We start from the raw sequence: 20,705 nt of genomic DNA on the forward strand, positions 1-20,705 counted from the left end.
CACTAATCAAATTGAAAGCTACTTAGGAGACTGTCCCGGGGTCTCCAGAAGCCCTGAGATTACAAAGCTGGGAGATAAACAACTGTTTGCCAGTGTAAATATTAGGACTGAAAGACTGCATTTAAACTCCTTTTCTATTTCCTGGTGCTGTAAAATCAATTAGGGGGGGCTGAAGACAGCTTCTTCATGGAGGGGCTGTCCATAGATGAGCTTCTGCAGGTTGGCTTACTCCTCCTAAGCCCAGGGTGCTGTAATGTGTCTTGGACCATCCAGCCAGGAGCCCCAGTGGCAGAGGATGCCCCATAAACTAGCCTAGGTGAGATGGTAGCCACACAACCATAACGCAGCACATACTAGCACATGGGTTTGCATTCATTAACTGCCTCATCTGTGAGCATTCCCATTAACTCTTTAACCCATTAACTTGCTGAATTATGACAATATTGCAAATCAATATTGGTATCATAATTTTGTCCATTATATTAGGAAAGTCCAGTCCATTATATTAGTAATGTAGAGAGTTGATATATCTTATATAAGGTCTAAAACACTGTAGGAGAATAAATGGAGTAATTCATCTAAATTTACAGGGTGGGTTAAAGGCTTATGAGTTTCTTTGTTGGCTTGTTTATTTATTTGCACTTCATGGTAAGTGCAATTAATAAAATCATTTTACAGTTTCTGCCTCTGTAATCTAAGGCGTCACTTAGCAGAGCCACGTCTGTTAAACAGCTAATATGATGAAAAAAAAAAAAAAAAACACAGGCTTCACTGGAAAAGCTTTTTGAAACCTGAGAATATTGATTCCTCATATTTAAGCCGTAAATGTGGTTACACCATTTTTGTGATGTGCTTTTATTATTATTATTATTATTATTTTCTCAGAGAATCTGCATATAGAAGAACAGCTTCCAACCCTAGTACTAAACTTTTAATCAAAATATTCTGTCCTGCTCTTGTTTTTCAGCCAGGAATCAGTTAGACATACAGCCATTTTGAAATTGGTGCTGAAGGTGGTGTTCTCCAGTACTTACTGGAAAAATCAGATACTAAACTGGTGCATTTATGGTATTTTGGCAAGGTCTATTCCAGTTCTTTATCTAGAGAAAAACTGAGTTATTAATAAAAGTCAGGTTACAGATTTTTTTTAGTATTATTTTTTAAAAAATCACATCATACTTACTAGAACAAAAACATAAAACCACCACAAAAAAAAAAAAAAAAGTATATCTTTATACAGCATTTGTATAAAAGCTGCCTTTGTTCTGCTGCTATGCTGGCTGCGAGTGCTTTTAAGTGCACTGGATTTCAATATGCAGACGTTATTTCTGAAGGATCTTACATATTGGAAATGGCATAATGTCTTTTTTGATCCCAAGAAACAAAACGATTATTGGTTCTGATAATTGTGTTAATAGCTTTTTCTTGTTCGCATGTGTATCAGAGGTGCAAAGTACTGGCAGTTAAATGGGGTAAAAATGGTCTTTTCAAGAGGAAGATCCAAGTCCGTGGAGACTCTCCAGGGATCTCATTAAAGCGCTGTTTTCTTAATATAGAGTACTGCAATAACAGCTATCAGGATCCCCACAGTGTGGTTTCCTGATAGGTTAGTTTACACAGAATTAATTGTCTAATTTTGCAAGCAACCAGTGCAGTGCACATTTATTTTTATTTATTTATTTTTAATTCTCTGTGTTGCTGTCATGGATTCTGCTTCTCATTGGAAAATTGTTTTTACATTCTGTCTTCACTTATACCATTTTGTCATGTGAAATTGCGTAGGAAGTATCACTTATTTTTCTTTGTCCTTCCATATATGAAAGATTGTTAATTTAAGCTTTATATACATATATAATAATACATTGTATTTAAACAAAGTAACTAACAGGATGCATCAGAAAAGCAAAATCAGATTTATTTATTTTTTAGGCTTCAGTAGTTTAGATGTTTTGGACACATCTACTCAATAAGGAGTGTGGGAGAGTGGATTTGCCTTGTCCCAAGGTGAGCTTTGTGGCTGTGGCACAGGAGCAGTAAAAGGAGCAGAAGCCTGCACAGAACAAAGGATGGCAAGTTGCAGCCACTTGATGCAGAAGCATATAGAAATGCATTTGAATAAAGCCTGTGCTGTGAATTTAGTTTGAACAGGATTTTAAATGTATCTGAGCATGCCTTTCTAAAGTGGAGTTCTTGAAATATGATTTGCACATGAACAGTAGATTTCCATCCCATTTAGCTGTGTGAGAAAGATGGAGCGATGCGGAATATTCTTCAGCTGGGTTTGGGCAGGGTGGCTGCTAAAACAACTGCAGGTCTGAACCATCTGCTAAAAACTGCCTTCCAGCTTGACTTGTCATTGCTGTTGTCCTCAGGAGATGGCTGTCCTCTTACCTGCTCAGGCTCATGCAGGGGGAGAGATGATGATGGGCTCGTGCTGATTCCTCACCCCCTGGACCTGGCTGCCTTCCTGCAGCCTGCTGATATGCTTACCCCAAGGAATGAATGATTTTGCTCTGCGTGGGCTGTCACAAAGTGCAAACATCTGTGCTGAAGCTATCAGTATTCACTTGTGACCAACACATTGGCTAGAGCAATTGGTGGCCACCTCCTCACCTGGTGTAAACTAGAAAAGCTGTGGGAATTGATAGCTGAAAGAGAGCTTTCTGCACGCATGGCTAGGAAGCAATATAGGAGGCAGGCAGTGAGAACAGACTAGATATTAGCTGGAGGAAACATGGGAATACAGAGACAGGTGGAAGAGAGAAGGCCTGAAGGTTATAGGAGACTGTGCAGAAATAAGAGAAAAGTCCTGTGCTGAGGGTTTGAGTGTGTGGCTGCTCGGGTACCTGCTGTCCTGGTGTGGTGGTTTCTTTACGGGTTATTAAAGGATTCCATGTTTCTGTCGGGTGAAGGACTGAGGAGGGAAGGAGGACTGAGAAGCAGTGCAGGAGAGGAGCAGGTCCCTGTCACTCAGGTTAGGAGTTCAGGCCAGGAGGGTCCTTGAGCCGGGAGTGAAATGATGGGAAAATGACACTTTGATTAATACGAGTCTGCAGGTGAGGGAGAGAAAGGCAGCAGCACCAGCTGAATGAAAAGGGCAGGCTGGGATAACTTATTTGGAGGGGGAAAAATTGTAAAAGTGTTGGCAAAGCACATAATTCAGATGGTGTGCATGTCAACACTTGGATTTTGTCTTTCATTTATTATCACATGAAACATTCTTCAAGATGAGTAGGGCTTTTCCTGTTGAAAGTGAGCGTTTTGAACAAAGCTGCCATATTCCTTGCCAGCATGTCTTGGAGGGAAGAAATAGGAAGTCAGTGAAAGGTGAAGTAACTTTGCCTGCTCGTTCCTTGCCTTTTTAGCTCTTCTTATTAAAGACGTTAAGGTGCAGTGTACGCTGTGAATTTACAACACTGTAGCTATTCCAGATTACTTCTGGAGATGGAATTATATCTCCATATGACACCATATAGGAAAAAGTCAGTCTACTAGATGTGGTATCAATCCACCTGCCAAGTGAATGAGCTGTCTCCACACCAGCAAAGCATGACTGTTCTCAGACAGGACCGAATATGTTGCATGCATTGGGCTTGACCAGACGAGAGGTCATTCGCTGGTTGTAGACACCTGAAACCTGAGTGTTGCACCATCCTGTCTGCTCCTGTGATGGGGACTTGATGGCATGCAGAGCTTTTGAATGCTGTGTCCCATCCTGGCACCATTGGTAATGTGCTTATTGTTCTGGTGTCAATTGTTATCTCAGAGTGTTGACATCATATACGAAATAACACTTAAACAGGTCTCTCTCCATTAAAAGATGAATTCCCGACACAATTGAAGTCAATGGGGCTTTTGTCACTGACTTCAATAGGTCTCAGCTTCCACCTCATGACTCCATGGGAAGAAGAATAAATTGCTGCCGAAAATGCAACTGCCTCTGACATTCAGTGGGAAAGGATAATTAGCAGTCAGTCACAGAGCTGACATCCTGGTAGTCTGATGAATAATAGAACTGAGTACAAGTGATATGTCGTCTTCCAAGTGGGTAAAATGATTTTTAGCAGATTAGCGTGAGTGTAGGCAGCCAAGAAATATGGTATGAAAACCAAGTGTGAGATGAGTCCTAGACAGTAAGCATCAACTTTTCAGTCTGTCTGGCCTCTGACACATACCACGTAGTTTTATATAAACACTACAGCAGGAAGAAGTTGGGGATCAAGAAGACAAAATCTTGTTAAGAGACTTTGTTGTTGTTAGATTGGAATTAGTACTCTCAGAAGAACATAAGTGAGACTTTGGTGAATATCTCCCTTTTTGCTTCTTGACAAAAATACTGTTGGAACAGGCTGGGAGATGGCTTGGTCTGTGTTGTAAGGATAGTGGTATGAGGGTGAAGGACCATGTTTTGTGGACTTGTGAAGCTTTGCATTGAGGAAACACTGGCTTGGAAACCCTTTCTTCCAGCAGAGGAGCAGTTAGATCAGCCGATGTGGTGGACAAAAACAGGTGCTGAATCTGTACATCTATTTGAGGGAAATGAACAATCAAAGCAAGAAGAAAGCAAGCCCAATGTAATTTTAATCTTTAGTTTCAGTCTGTAGTTGGTCTTAACACTGTGTGCAACTTTGTGAGAGCATAAAGGCAGCACTGTACTACCGCAGCTTTCAACTAGGCCTGTTTATGCGTTGTGATTTGCAAAGCTATTGACTTCGTATTCTTTCATGTTCTTTATGTTCCCTTCTGTTTTGATGTTATCATACAGCCATCTTAGCTACATATTAAACAAGAGACTACTTCAATATAAAATGATCAAAGGGGTAAGGGAACACAGGGTCATAAAGAATATATGGGGAGCTATGGGAGAGTGATAAGTTGAATTTAAAGGCTTTTTCAAGCTGCTTAATTCTTGCTTAGATTGTTGGTGAAAACCAATAGGCAACAGTGCTTTTCTTTAAATCTTTTACCAAGGATTGACTGGCAGAATTGTGGTTTTACATGGGGTTTAGAGAGTAAAAGGCCACCCTGAAGGTCAAGCCCTAGGAGATTTCCTCTGAGAGCTCATTGATTCTACTGGATTTTGACTTGCAAAAAGACCACTCCTTCCTCGATCTGCAGCTCGGATACAAGTGCCTTAGTATGTGCTAACACAGAAGGCAGGAGCAAAAGTGTAAGGGCAGAAAAAAATAAAAATACTGTGGAGTGGACAGACAATGATTTCACTTTCTTGCTTGTCTGATTCAGACTAGAGATATTATTAGCTACTGGTCCATGAAAAAAGAAAGTATTATTTTATCGTTTTCAGAAATGGACTGTATTAACAGTAAAATTGGGCAGAATAAAGATTTATAGTCACATCCTCAGCTTGAGTAAACAAGCAGAGGAGCTCTTCTTGTAATGGGGATAGAAGTGTTCACTGCAGCTGAGGAACCAGGCTGTAAATACTGCAGGTCTGGTTTTTGACATCTATAACTGAATGCACGGTTGCAGTGAGTAGGTACATATGCATATAACAAACATTATTTTGCACAAAAATTGAATAAGCATATTTTGCCTCTCAAACCTCATTAAAATATTGGCTTTGTAAGTTGCCCAGTGCTGTAGTGATTAGCAAAATGAGTCTGAAAGCCTACCCCATAAGCAACCTCTGTATTTGCACTATTACCTACTCCTGTGATATTTCAATCTGATTCATTAGAAAAATTAGCATTTTTATGGACTAATTAGGGAAAAATGTTGCTTGTACTTTTTCTGATGTGCAGTGATTTTTCACAGCTTACTGAAACCAAATAGAAGTGAAACGTGAATTCTCCCAGGGAAGGGAAAAAGAAAAAGGAAAAGAAAATAATAATAATAATAAAATATTGCTCAAATTAACTTAAAAGATTGGGGAGATTTAAATAATAATAATAATAATAAAGGAATTAAGATCAGGTTAGATTAGTACAGTATTGGCAGTGCATACAGTTTTTGAATTCAAAACTCCAGATCTTTCATCTGTTTTGATTCTTCAGACATCCATATATTTCAAAAGCTGTCAATCACTTACCATATTTTTTTGTGACAGTAGCAAAATGAACAGTAATGAGCATGAATAGTAATGAGTGTGTTATTCAGCATCTATAAATACAAATTGATTTTTTTTTTGTAAGTTTATTTACGTCCAAATACAGTAGTTTTTCTCTTCTTTTTAAGACCAGAGTCAGGATTTACTAAACTGTAGCTGTTCATTCAAATGTGTCTTACTTCTTATCATATTCCACCAATGAAACACTTGCTTTTGAAGTTTAATTCTAAATATGCATGTGCATCACTTGTTCCTGCTCACATTCTCCATTTGCCAGAAGGGTAAAAATGGGTATTTGTGACTAAACGTCTGAGGTTGTCTTTTTGCAAGCGAAGTCATCTTTTCCTCTTAGAAGAGGAATAGCATTATTTTAATCAATGCAGACATCTCTTGTTTTGATTGTTACTTTTTGATAATGATCTTGATTTACAGAGACAGAACAGTGAACCCCCTATTTTGGACTTGTGTGAGGAAGGCAAAATCTCCATCTCGCTCAGACAGCACAAGTTCAATTAGGCATTTTGGTGTCATGGGAGGTTGATCGCAATTTAATTGGCTCCAGCTGACTGCCTTTTTGGCCATGATATTCTTCACCAGCAGTCGGATGCTTCTCAAATATGTATGGAATTTTTTATATCATTTGAAAATATTGAATAAACACAAAATAATTATTTCCAAATGCTACTTTACAAGTGAATGCCCTGCAATAAATATAAGTGAAGGAGAAACTATTAAAATAGTCTAATAATTAATGTTGGAAGGGACTGTTGAAGGTCATCTGGTCCAACCTTGTGCTGAAAGTAGGACCAACTTTGAAGTTAGATCGTGTTGCTCAGGGCTTTGTCCAGCTGAAAACAGTAATTAGCCTCTCTGGACTAAACAAACAGTTCTCAGCCTCTTCTCATACATTATGTGCTGAAGCCCACAATCATCTTGGTCCCCTCTGCTGAATGTTTTGTTAGTTTATCAGTCCACTGCTGACTCCAGTTCAGCCATGATCATGGGCAACCTGAGAGCAGGACTTGCCAATAAAGACTGCATGGAAAAAAAGTCACTGAATTCCTTATCCTTTTCTGTACCCTTTGTAAGTAAGTCTGTTGCCATGTTCAGGAGGGACTCACTTGTTTCTTGATCTATTTATTTATTTATTTTTCTGCAAATGTACCTATGACTGAGCCTCTCTTGTTGTCCATCCCATTCCCTATCAGTTTCAACTCTGTCTAAGCTTTGTTTTTCCCAGTTCTACTCCTGCAGGTCTGGGCAAGGGTTGTGTAGTGCTCCTGGGCAGGCTGTCCTCACTTCCACCTTCTGTTCACGTTCTTTTTGTGTTTGAGCTCAGCCAGGGATTCCACGTTCAGCCAAGTCAGCCTTCTGCCACGTCTGCTCTGCTTCATACTCATCAGGTGGATCATTCTTGTGCTTCGAGGAGGTTTTCCTCGAAGATAAAGGAGCTCCCCAATACCCTTCCCCAGAGCAGTTGTCCCTGGTATTACACCTGCTAGTTCCCTGAGCAAGCCAAATTCTGCTCTTCTGAAGTCCAGCATCAATATTTCTTTGATATGCTTATGAAATCTAGGTTGCTTGTGCACCATCCGTTGCCCTTTTAACAGATATCATGGTGGTTAAAGGCCACCAGGATGATCAGGGTGTTGAACTGTGAAGGCCTCATTACTTTCTTCTGAGTAAAATTTTTTTTTTTTTTTGAGCATGGGCTTTTACAGTTTTTAATCCTCTGCCGTTCATTTTCCTGATAGACAAAAAAAAAAGAAAAAGAAAAAAGAAGAAAAACTATTGAAACTGTATTCAACTCTAAGCATTTGTGGTATTACAATAACTTAAACATAAGCTTAGTAACCTTTCGGGGTGGAGGGTTTTCAGCATGAAGTCTTTATGCAGATCTGTAGACAGAAGAAGTTAATAGCATGCTTTATGTCCTAAGAGTCAATGTAAAGAACTCATTGAACTAGCTGATGTGTTTTTCAGTTGTACTTTTCTCTTTGCACTTTCAGCATTTCAAAAAGTAGCAGTACTGAAGTGGCCCATCGTGACCTCAGTTGTCTCCCGTGTTAATGAAATGCCCTATACTGTTGCTTATTAGATAGGCCATTAGCCTGGGACTCGGAAGTGTTATTTCTGGCTCTGCAATTATCCTACTGCTGCAATTTCCCTATCTGAATTGGGGATAACAAAGCTTTCCTTCTTTGTCAAGTGCTTGGAGATTTGTTGACGAAAAGTGCTATATAAGGGTTCAATATTGTTATGGGAACAACTATCGCTTTGTCTCTATGGCCTGACCATCTTACAAGCAAGCAGAGAGCTGATGACCAAAACAGGATTAGAATTCAACAAATTGGTTATAATGAACAACTTCAGTCTGTTGATTTTATCTTTATGTTTGAAAGTCAGTAATTTTTGTATGTCAATTGCTAGAGATTTTTTTTTTTTAAATCTGTACATCATTTGCTAGTTGGGTTTGGAAACCTTTTTGGTTTGCTTTTTTCATTGCTTTACTTATTTTAAATGCTAAATAAGTTACTTAGTAGTTTGTACGATTGCTAGAAATCTGAACACATAATTCCATATCAATATTGGACATTTTTTCAGTTGCATTCAAAAGGCATTTCCTGAGGGGGAACAACTGAAATCTACAGATTAACGTTGAAGAATCTTTACAACAGGATAAAAAAAAAAAAAAATCTTCATTAAAGTTATCCTCTAAATCTGTTGTGAGCAGGGCAGCAGCAAAAAAATGCTGATTTACAAACAAAAAAAATGTTTCAAAAGCCTTTATATTATCTGTAGTTAACCTCACAAGTTAAACCTTTCTGAATCGTTCTCAGTTCATGTACCACCACAGTTGTCCTATAACTGTGCTGTAGTGATGAAAAGCATCCTCAGTTAAATTTGTGCATGGCCTGCCTACAATTTTTAACCAGAAAACATTAGGGAAATTGTTTGTGAGGTGATGTAAAGAACTCCTTCAACAAAACTATGCTGATTTATCCCAGTTGAAGACTTTCTCCAGCGTTTCTGAGAGTGACTGGGTATTTTGGCACTTGACTGTGCAAAACTGAAACCTATTTTTTATGTGGAAAACACAAAACTCAGTGTTTCAGATGTGTTATTTCCTGAAACTCCGGTGTTATGATAGGAATGAATGGGCTGCATGAAAAAAACTGGATTATTTTATTTATTTATTTGTTTATTTTTCTTTTTTAGCTGGCATGTAGGTACTTGTGATGCTGCTTTACTGGTTTAGTAGCAATCATTTTTTCAGCTCACGTGGCATTCAATTGCACATACGCCTTGTTGAAAAGCCCAGGGAAAGGTTGTAATGCATAGATATGTTGTGTATTAGAAGGTTATTAAAATCAAGTGTAAGTGCACTCTATGCCTTGGGGATTTTAAGTGCAAAATCATTCTAACTAATAAGCAGATACTAAGTGTGCCAAATTTTACCCCAAGGTACATGCAGGCTCCTGTGATAGCTCGGTTGAGCTCACTGACTTTTATTGACTATCAGGATTTAGTGACCCGGGAGGGAAATATTGACAGAGGTGATTCCTAGCAGTCACAATTTTCCTTAAGGGACGATAACACCTGGTGTTCGCTGTAAATTTAAAATCAATACATTTATGTGTGTCATGGCACGGGGTTTAACCGCTGAACATCTACCTACTGTGATCCTGTGGCAATGCTGTACATGAGATCTGAGTTCTTGTTACAGACCCTGATGTTTTCTTTAGGGAAAAATATCCATCGTGCGGTGAAAAGCCCATGAGCAAGTGCGTGTGCATGTGTATGCATCAGCCCTTACACGTGTGTTTTAGATCCAAGTTTATTTTCTTCTGGTGACCATTGTGACAGCTTTTAACACCATACTTCTCTACTGCTGAGATCCCTACAGAGCTGAATTACGTACCGGTAATGAGCTGTAGTGTTTCATGTGCCTGAATAACCATGGGCCAGAATCTGGCCCAATGAGCTTGATTTATGGAAACTTGTTCATGCTTGCCTTCTTTTATAGGTACAGTAAATCACAGAAATTGTTGGCTAACATGGTGTGATGGTCTCAGACAGCTGTGATTGGTATTTCAAGGTTCCCTTCATATTATGGTAGCCCCTTCAGTAATAAATAAATAGATATTTGAGAAACTTGCAATGTTGTGTTTGTGGGAATTGAGAGTAACCATATTCTAAAGGTGAGACTGACCCAAAATGCACTTTTTATCTTTTTTATCTTTTTTTTTTTTTTTCTCCTAGTGGGAAAACTGAAATATTGGCAAAACAGTCTTCTAAATTGAACAATTGAACATCTAAATTTCACTGCTGTGAAATTAGTACTTTTCTACTGCTGCTAAAAACGAAATAATCTTTGTTTAAGAAGGAGGAAAACTTACTGTTGTGTTGGCTTTTTTCAACAGTGCTACTGCTTTGTTAGGTTGTATTTACGATGCCCAGGGGTAAAATTATGTCTAAAAATGTTTGTTTCTTAGATGGTTAAGAGCTCCTTCTCTCTCTTGCTCTTTTTAAATGTTTGTTTATTTATTTATTTATTTTGCAGCCCATATCAAATTTGTGTACTTGCTATTAGTTTGAAGCTGTCACTGCAAATATTCCCCTTCGCAGTTGTTCTTCTAGTGTGGCATCCAGACCCCACTCACTCCAAGGGCAGAAATCTTTTGCTGTGACTGCATTTTGTCCATTTCATACTGGGATACTTTCCAAGCACGTTAATGTATCTCTTTATTGCTTGAAAAAAACCTTCTTCCTCCAAACACCTTTTCCTATTAATATGCAGAACTGGAGCTTATTTCTCATTGTCGCTTGCACTGGGGTGATGGGAAGGCTGGCCAGGCCAGGCTGGGATTTGTGTCCTTTCATCCTTTTGCCACCCGTACCTCACACACCACGTTCTGCAATAGGATAAATGCTCGTGGTTGGCACCGATCGGTCGGGCTCAGATGAGATGTGATGAGCACGCTGCTGGGTGAGCAAGTTGGCTTCGGTGGGACTTTCCTGTAGGGAATTGGCCAAAGCTGCCTTGGAGCTCCAGCCTGGGCAGTCCTCTCCTGACACAGGGCTGCTCTGCCCAGTCGTTTGGGCCAAACCTGGCCATTTTTTCCCTTGCTGCGGCAGGGATCTGCAGCAGGCACAGTCTGAGCAATGTTTCCATATTTAGGTTCACTTTTTGAGAAGCCTGGCTTGGAGGCTGGTACTTCATCAATTCACGCGTCTCTTAGAAAGAAACGGATGGCTGAGCAGGAAGGTCACTTTGCAGCAGGGCCCCCATGGCCCTGCCCCAGCCTGTTCCTGGAGGAGCCCAAGGAGGTGCCTGTGCCATCTGCACTGTGACCGGAGGCAGCGGGCAGTGCAGAGACTGAGCAGCCACAGGGTAGTTCGACACAGGGGACAGAGACATCTCAAAGCTGTTTTTGTGCCCTGCTGCTTTTCCCCTTCTCTGCACCAAGCAAAAATTCAATGTCAAGCGCAGTGAGGTACCAGCTGAATGAATAAAAGTGTGAACTGCATTCCCTCACGTGGCAATCTGTCATCTCTTCTGGAGAGCAGGAAGGCCGAAGTGACTGTACTTGTAGACTGCAATAACAGTAAAATGCCATTTGGAAGTACGAGGCAGAAGCAGCACTGGATATCCAGATGGACCTGCAGATCCTTTGTGCATGCACACAGAGGAAGCAATATCCTATTTTTATTTCTCATCTTTAAAAGTCCCAGCAGACTTACAAGGCCAGGGCACCTAACCTCTGTGATTTGGGCCACAAGGTCTCTAGGACAATTGTCGTGAATCCCAATTTATAAGGCTGCTTATTTTTCCCTTGTAGTACTCAAGGCATGAAAAACCAAACAGCCAGTTAAATTCTCAATGCAGACCGTGAGACGTTTGTTTTCATTAAGGCACACTTTGTTTCACTAATGCTTTCTTTTCTACTGTAATGCTAAATTCAATCATTTTAGGACTTGTGCAGCTGCAAATCTGCTGCAGCTTTGAACAGCTTTTGCCTAAGCAAAGGAAGCACGAGGCGTTGGTGCCTGTTGTGAAGCTGCCACACAGGAGGAACAACAGAGTGTTCCTACTGGCAGCGTCACCTGGACAGGAATGCTTGGGGGTGATGGACGTTGACCACCAAGTACTGAGTCTTCCTTCATCTTACAGAAGAGACTTGGGCAAAATGTTGGGTCACCTTCCCCAGGTGATGCCCATTGCCAGGAGCTGGGAATGGCAGCGTTACTGAGTGGGATAGTGGGTTTGGGGTGGAGCAGCATTGTGGGGATTTATGGTTAACTTAGTGCCTTCAGGAGGACAGTCCTGATTCTCTCTGATGAAAGTCAAGAGCAAATACCTTTTGGCAGTCTATGAGCTGAAGTATTTGCATCTGAGCACTGAAAGTAGCCCTGCTTGTACTCTGCCCTTCTAATGCTAAATATATTTTTGTGTGTGTTTGGGGAATGCTGAATTCTCACTGTTGGTTTATACTGTGCCTGAAACAACAAGAACAGCTAAAAGTTGTCTGGCTCTGATAAACCCAGTAAAAAATACCAAGCAACATGGACTTTTTATTTTTTTTATTTTTTTTTAAATCAAGCTCTTCTATACTTTTCACTGGAAGAATTTTTGTATAAATCCTTTCCTTCAGCCTGTGAGCTCTACTTATCCTTCCTCTGTTCGCAGAGCCCACTGATAACTTCAGTCCCCCAGGCCTCTCCAGGAAATTCTATTAAGATTTTCTCTGAGAAAAAATGTGAGTAGCCCTTCAGAATTCCTTTATCAGGCCTGCTCTTTCCTGTTATGGTTTGCCTCTGCTTTTTTTCATGGATAACTGTAATTTAAAGCTTACTAGATCGATAAGTCCAAGATGCACCATGTAAGTGGGAGAAGCCGACAAACAGCTGGTAAAGACTGGAGACAGCTGATTAAAAAGAAGGCTGGTATAAAGCATCTGAGCTACCATTCTCTGTCGTGATTTCTGAGTTAGATTGGAGTTTAAAAAAAAAAAAAAAAAAAAGAGGGGAGAGGAGAAATTGTAATTTCCTCCTCCCTGAGAGTCTGTAATTAAAAGTGTTGAATTATTATTATTTTTTTTTTTTATGTCTCTAAATAAAAAAGTGTTTTGCTTTTTTTTTATTTTATTTGGAGAAGCTGTTTTAATCAATTGCAAGTGAATTAGCTTAATGTAGAGGTAGCTGGGGAAAATGTAATGGCAGGAAGTCTAGACTTGATGTAATAACAGCATCTCTGGTCTCAACTCTGAATCTGTTCCTGTGATAAGCTGAAATCTTGGCAACAGATTCTGTTTTACACTGTTTTACAAAGTAGGGGTTTTCTACTCTTGTTTTGCAAGCCCTGGTGAGTGTGCATGGGACTGGGCTTGGGCTTGCTTTGTCTTCTAGCCGAGGCACGTCTCCCACTCCTCGGAATGGGCTTGGCTTGGCTGTACCCAGCTGGCACAAGCTGCAGATCAGGCAATTTGTGTTTGGCATCACAAGCTGCAGTTGCATTTCATTGGGAAGGTAAAGACGCCGTAAAGGGCTGAGTGTGCTGGCAGTAGGAGAGTAAACATTTCTAAGCTCAAGTCTCAGTAGGTGTTGAGAAGGATTACAGTGCAGCTGGAAGTAGAGCTGAGGTTCCTAAATCACTGTAGAGCTTTAGGAAATGTTCTCTGTTCATGTCAGAAACCATGATTTATTGACAAACAGGTTGAACTCTAAAATATATATGCTAGTGAATTGTGCTTCAGTGAAATTGCATGCTTATTTTGGCAGGGAGGTTCATATAAATGTTGTGTATCTGCCCACAAAGCGTAAACTAAATGAAAGATGAGAGATGTGTTTGACAATAAACATAGACATACATCCATTTATGTTAAATTTTGATATATATTCCAAAATAGCAAAGAGATGTTCCAATATGAATTTGAAATGCTGTTGGAAAGGAGGTATGTGTGCATGTGTGTGCTTTGGGAAAGGGTTTGGGTCTGTCCGTGGGGAAATAGGTCTGTCTGCAACTGGCGAAATGAGACCAGATAAAGAGATTATCAAGTAGTGACAAGAAAGAAAATAGGTTAGATGAATTTCTCTTTATCACTTCTTTTCCCTTAAGACATCTCATTGAATATCTTGTCATTCATACAGAGAGTCTTGAAAGAAATTCACTTTTAAAGGTGACCCACAAAGGAGGAAAAAGGGGGGAAAAAGCACTTGTGTGCTACTTTTGATTCTTGATGGCGCAGGAATATGGCCTGAGATTTACACTGTGCACATGTAGTCCCTTCTGGGACTGGAGGTGTTTGAGCAAGAAAAGTGGTTTTAAAGCTCCCAGGTCTTCCCGTGGTGAAGGTCATGATGTCCAGGAGGTGCCTGCTCAGTAGTAGAGGTATTGCATGTCCACATCCACCAGACAGGAATACGGAAATGCCACTCCTCGAATGCAACTCTTTCAACACATTTGAAGTAGGGGGAAATATTACTGGGGGGGGGAGGGGGGGGAAAAAGGGGCAATTAAGATTTTTTTTTTGTCTTGAATACACCTGTCTTCCATGAGACTTTTTTTTTTTTTTAAATGAAAATAACTATTGAAAATCATCTTGAAATCTTGTATCAAATTAGTAGACTATAGGAGAACAATTATGTAAGTAATGATTGATAAGATTTATTATTTCTGTTTTTGTGTTATCTAGTGGTTCCAGTGGTCAATGAGTTGTATCTGTTTAGTACTATATAAACCACTTAGCTGGCTTTAGAAAGCTTGTAATCTAAGGACACAAGAAAGGCAAAGATAGAAGGGAAATGGAGGTGCAGAGAAGTGCCTCATTACAAGGTCAGAAACCAGATTTAGAATAAGAATCAGACTCGGCCCATTTTTCTGTTTGATGGGGTATGTTACTTGTTATTCAAATATGGAAAACACTGTCTTTTCTAGTTAAATAGAGGACAAAGAGAATAAGATCAGACAAACACAGTGATGTAGAGGAAAAAAAGAAAAAAGAAAACAAAGGTGTTGGACTGATAAAGATGCTATTTTTAGATAAAGTCAACATCTGACATACCATTGCTCAACTCATGCATTTCTCTTTCCCTCCAGATGCAGTAAGGTGTGGAGAATGATTCAGGTGTGAAACTGCAAATTGGCCATGCATTGATGAAGGAGCAGCTGCATGTACTGGTTAGAATATATTTATTTATTTATTGTCTTTAATTCTGAATGGTAGCAGTTTAATTATAACCATTTTAGACATATTTGATATCTTTTGTATCTTCCATATGCTTTCTGTAATAGCATAAACATTTACATATGTTTATGCATGTATTTAGCTATGGAATAATTCCTTATGATTTGAATTGCTTGAAGTATACAGATATACTTTCAAAGTCCAAAAGCTCTGGGACTTCAGATGGGACTTGTTTGTCTTTAGCTCTTTAATTAAACATACAGTCAATAATTATACATGTAGCTGAACACTAAGTTAGGCTTTATGCTGTAGTAAAATCTTCTTGCTAAGGAGTTTGTGATTTGATATTAAAAAGACAGAGAAACAAAAACCTCAAATCTATTTGTTTTTTCAACCTGACAGAAAAGGTGGTGTTATCATTCTACCCTGATTATTTCCAAGCACATTTTCCATCCTGCTTTCCAGTAGCAAGTGGTGGTGGCCGTCAGAACAGGAGTGATAGTGCATTGCCCCGGGCACCTGAGGGGCTTGGTGCCAAGCCCCAGACCTTGCCTTCAGTTAAAGCAGTCCTGGAGCATGATGAGAAGAAACAGAGAAAGAGCAGGGCCTTTGTGATGCTTTCATTGGTGGAGTGGAAGGAGGCCTTGAAGCCTCGGGGTACTTGTGCCTGTGGCTTCTCTTGGGTAGCTTCCTACCAGGGATTTCAGTGCCTATGGACCTGTCCTGCAGCAAGATGTGCTTGGAGGAAGTAAGCACACTGGAAAGGGGGTTCTGTCTGTTTATTTATTTAATCCTATTTGCTAAACAATTATAATTTCATGTTCTGTTTCTTGTTTGTGGCTGATGAGCAGGGAGGCAGGGAGTATGTGCTACATGGTGCTTAAATATGCATTTCTTATTAATTTTTATTAATTAGAGCTCTAAGAGTAAAGCTCTGTTTATAGTGTGAATTATGTATCCCTTAACTTTTTTTTTTTTTTTTTTTCAGATACTGTTTGTTTGTTTATTTATTTATTTATTTATTTTTTCCTCTGTATTCTCATCCCTGTCTTTTACTGTTGCGGAGGGCAGGGCTGAGAACATCCTTCTTACATATCTGCTGCTGAATGTGATTTTGCACAATTTTGTGGTCTGTAAAATTCTTAATGACAAAGTTGGTGGTAAAATGTAGTCTGTCTAAATGTTTCTTTGACTTTTTTTTTTTTAGTAAAATGTTTTTTTTTATTATTATTATTATTCTTTTATTATACAGCTGATAAATTTGTTTCTCTTTACATCCAGTGATGGTTTCAAGTAGAGAATAATTTTCTGATTTCTGATGAACCTCAACTAATCAAGCAGTAGGTTTCAGGTGCTGTGTACATCCAGATCGCTATAAAATCTGATTATGTTTTGATTCCTGTCCCTTTAGAAGCAGCTCTGAACAGGAGTTCACTTTCTTTGTCAGTCCACAAGTTAGCTTAGAAACTTCCTTTCTTTCATGACCAGCCATGTGGAAGGGTCACCCTGTGAAGACTGCCCCTATTTTGTAGGTATGCATGAGCAAAGAGAATAAAGGTTTAGTCATTTTTTGTTTGGTTTGGTTTTGTTTCCTCTGGGGTGGACACGCAATGTTATTGTTTCTTCTTACCCCCCAAAACACTTTTGTTTGTTTTAGTAAAACACAAAGCCCACTACCAACAAAAATAAATAAACCCACAAAAATCCACCCACCAACCAAGCATCAACAAAACCAAGCAAACAAGCAAAACTCTCCTCCGGTCTCCTCCCTGAGGCTGCCGCATGGGCTGGGCTTTGCCATTTCAAAGCAGAAATACTGGAAGTGTAGGCGTAACATTCTGAGTACAAACTTGAGCAGATTTTTATATCTGCCCTTCTCTCTTAGTGGAAAAGGTCACAGAGTAATGCAGCCTTTATAACCAGCTGTGCACTCAGCTCTCCTTGCGTCAGAGCCGTGGATGTTTGGGAAATGTGCTGTTCCCCTTCCTGGGGCTGACAGCTCTCCACACACCCCCTTCCCTGCCTGCAGTGCCCTCTCCTCCCCAGCTCAGCACCGTGACCCCCTCTCCTGCCCTGACCAGAATCTGAACCCAAACCCATTCAGATGGGGTTTGGAGTTAAGTTAATGTATGCCCCCCAGCTGCCCCGCAAATAAGTGCGTGTACACAGGACCTTTTCATTTCAACACATCTCTTTCTCAGCTAGGGGAATTGTCATTAAGATTTCATTGCATTTAACTGTGTGATAAATTTAATTCCAAGCCTTCCTATATTTAGAGTTTGTAAGTCTTACCTTGTAAAAGTTATTTGTCAGCTTGAAAGTTAGTACTCCTTTGCATTTAAAATTCAGGGCATGACACATGAAGCTGCATTTATAAATAGTATACACCTTTGTGTCATTTTCTACTTGCTTAAAAGCTGAGTGTCTGATGAAGGAAGCTCCCATCCTGAGGAGAAAAAAAGGGTCATTAAAAACATTAGCTGCCGTAGAACAAATTGAGCTACAGTGCTCCACAAAAAGATTATAATAACTGTAATAATAAATGGATTAATAATACATTACAGGAGAATTCCTCCAGTCACACGCTTATCTCTGAAAATTGACTTCGTCGAGCTGTGTCATGGGAGCTAATGACCTTAACTGATGGATTCAGGAGCTCTACACACTCCCAAGTCCACTTGAATCCAGATCTCTGTACTCTCGGCAGTCTTCTAGACAGACATGGGATAAGTGGGGCCGTTTGAGGTGGCAAGCTGGGAGGTACCTCTGAGCTGAAATAAGGGAATCTCCAGCTTCATCCTGAAGTAATTGGAGTAGGTCCAACCCTGACTGCTTACAGGGGAAAATTCAGGTTGCTAGTCCAGCACCAAGGGCAGTACAACACTGGTGGGGACAAGCTCAGCTCGGGTGACAGGCGTCTAGTAATACATGCTGCCTCCATCATATGGAGAGTTTCCCTGATGTTGAAACTTTGGGGTAAAGCTCACTTTGGTATTTCATGAGCAAATTCTCTCTCCTGGAACTGCAGATGAGCTACCTCAAAAGTGATGCTCTGTGGTGTGATGGAGCCATTCCCATGCTCCGTGGGAAGGTTTGAGTGGAAGCACAGCCTTCCCATGCAAAGAGAGGTTGGGGATTTCCACTGCCTGCCTTGCACCAGGGCTGGCTTTGTAACGGCTGCTAGGCACCTGTGCTGCGCTGGGGAAAAAATGCATTAAGGGAATTGATTACCCAGATGTTGTAAGCCCATGCTGGTTTTAAACGGCATCTTTAGGCACCTAGTCACCTTTAAAATTAATCCATTAGTCACTTCTGAGAAGCCAAACAGCCCTCCTAAGCCTGGGGACTACTGAAGATGGAGGTTAGGTGAGTTGTGAGGTTGGTAATTTGTAGAATAATTTGGGCTAGAAGGTACTTGGGGGAGTTGTCTGGATGCCTCAGTTCAGAAAGGAATAAATGGTTTCGAAGTACAGATTATGGGCAAAATGTGTCTTTTTTTTTTTTTTTCTTTCTGTATATTACACTGAATGATGTTTCTGGATGTCCATGTGTACACCTACAAGCAAGCACTTGTAGTTGTTCTGAGCACTTAGTTTGCATGTGCAAACTTTGTCCATGGAAGATATAAAAGCAAAAGTCATCAAGTCATCCTAAGACAATTCTAAAAAGCAAAAATCTCTCTCAGCACAAAAAAGGCAGTCATAAGGACATCAATTGTTTTCTTATCAGTGCTTTGCATCATGTTAATACTACAGCCAATAGTAAATTGCATAGGCATTGAGGGATCGTACTGGATCAAAGGAAATGATACCAGGGCTTTTATACCAGAAGATTTTGAGTTTGCTTGTGAAGTTGCACAATATGTGGTTTGCTTTATTTCCTGGCTGATGTGAGGGGAGCTGAACGGTTGCTCTATTTGGCACAGGGATTCCTCTCTTTCCCAGTGTATTGCCTTACTTTGGTGCATTGGTTTATTAGATACATTTTGGAAAAAAAAAAAAAAAAAAGAAAAAAAAAAAAGAGTAAGGTATCAAATAAAGGTAATGCATTAGTGTACCAAATTGTTATGGCACCAGCAAACAACCAGACTGCTGCCTGTGTGTCATGTGGTCATGCAGGGAGCTGAAAGCTCAGTTTGGTTTTTCAACCCTCCAAGCAATAAAAGACACAGTTGGCAGCACTGAAAATGTTGAATTTTGGAACAGAGCAAACAGGTACCTGCTAGGAAGCTGCTAAAATAGTGATGGCCTGGGGCTGGCAGCATATAACAAGGGGAATACGGCTCTACCTGCCAAATCGGTTCTGTGCCTCCATGCTATTTCTGTATTGACTGCTGTCAGAGGCAGGAGAAAGGGCTAAATGCTATGGCTATTCTTACATATCTTTTTTTTTTTTTTTTTTTAGAAATGAGACTAGGTTCATTAGCACTCTCATCAAATGGCTTTCAGTTGCTATCAGTCTGACTTGTATTTGAATTGATGACCTTGAGATGAAAGGCTTTTTATTCTATTACCAATCTCCTGAGCCATCAAGTCTTTAATATGCCTTGTAAAATCAGCTTTCAGATGGTATTTCTTTTATATAATATTGTCATTTATTATTAACAATGTCTGATTTTGTGTGCTACTAGCTCTACTTGTGCATAATGCTACTTTTGTTATTATTTCAAATATATCTACTATATTACTATATACATGTAGACATAGAGAAAACAGACTGGTAAGAGACTATGATTCAGGTTTAAATGAAGTTGAGTTAATAAAATTACTTAAAAATACAAAGGTAGAATAAATTCAGCATCAGCAAAGTTTGTGTATTACTTCACTAAATTGAAATATAAAATTCAGTTTTGATGTTGAAATAAGCTTTCCTGCAAAGTACCATATGGGACAACCAAATGCAGAGTAAATTAAGAAAAATGAATAAGAATATGCAACACAAATTATTGAGGAGAAGGAAGTATATTACATATCACTCTTTTCCTAAAGATAGACAGTGTTAAGAAACCAGTGTATACAGGGGCATAAAGCAGGAGTGTAATGAGGTAGCTTCTCCTATTTTAGTTTTATTTGAATGTGATTCTTGGGAAAACATAAAACTGGCAGCACTGGGATAAAAGGCGCCTTTGTGGATGGAGTCATTACGAACTCTGAAGTATGATAGCTAAATGTACATATTTTTTTCTGACTTGCAAGTATGAAATATGAATTTTAAAGATAATATGAGGCTGGTGATGTCCTGAGCAGCAGTACTCAGTTGTGGTGCCAAATGAAATGATACTTTCACCGTTATTTTGCTCCAGAGGAGATAATGCAGATATTATTTCTTGGGTGGTGTTGACAGCAAAAGTGTTAGGATGCAAATCTGACCCAGGATCTTGAGGAGTCATCGAGCTGAACTTGCTGCATCACACCACAGAGCCAGCTTCCAGTTCATCTGTAGTCATTTTA

General features: G+C 39.7%; 1 protein-coding gene across 8 annotated transcripts in view; it reads left to right on the forward strand.

The window, feature by feature from the left end:
- Positions 1-20,705, forward strand: part of CHL1 (cell adhesion molecule L1 like) — a 124,267-nt gene that overhangs the window by 16,450 nt on the left and 87,112 nt on the right. For 6 of the 8 annotated variants that reach the window (XM_035337446.1, XM_035337454.1, XM_035337453.1 and 3 more), the window contains exon 2: positions 15,168-15,248. The exons of the other annotated variants lie outside the window; for them this stretch is intronic. The gene's annotated coding sequence lies outside the window, so the exon portion shown is untranslated. The remainder of the gene's footprint in view (positions 1-15,167; positions 15,249-20,705) is intronic. 8 annotated transcript variants of the gene reach the window in all.

Source organism: Oxyura jamaicensis, chromosome 12, assembly GCF_011077185.1.
Source record: "Oxyura jamaicensis isolate SHBP4307 breed ruddy duck chromosome 12, BPBGC_Ojam_1.0, whole genome shotgun sequence".
Taxonomy (NCBI): domain Eukaryota; kingdom Metazoa; phylum Chordata; class Aves; order Anseriformes; family Anatidae; genus Oxyura; species Oxyura jamaicensis.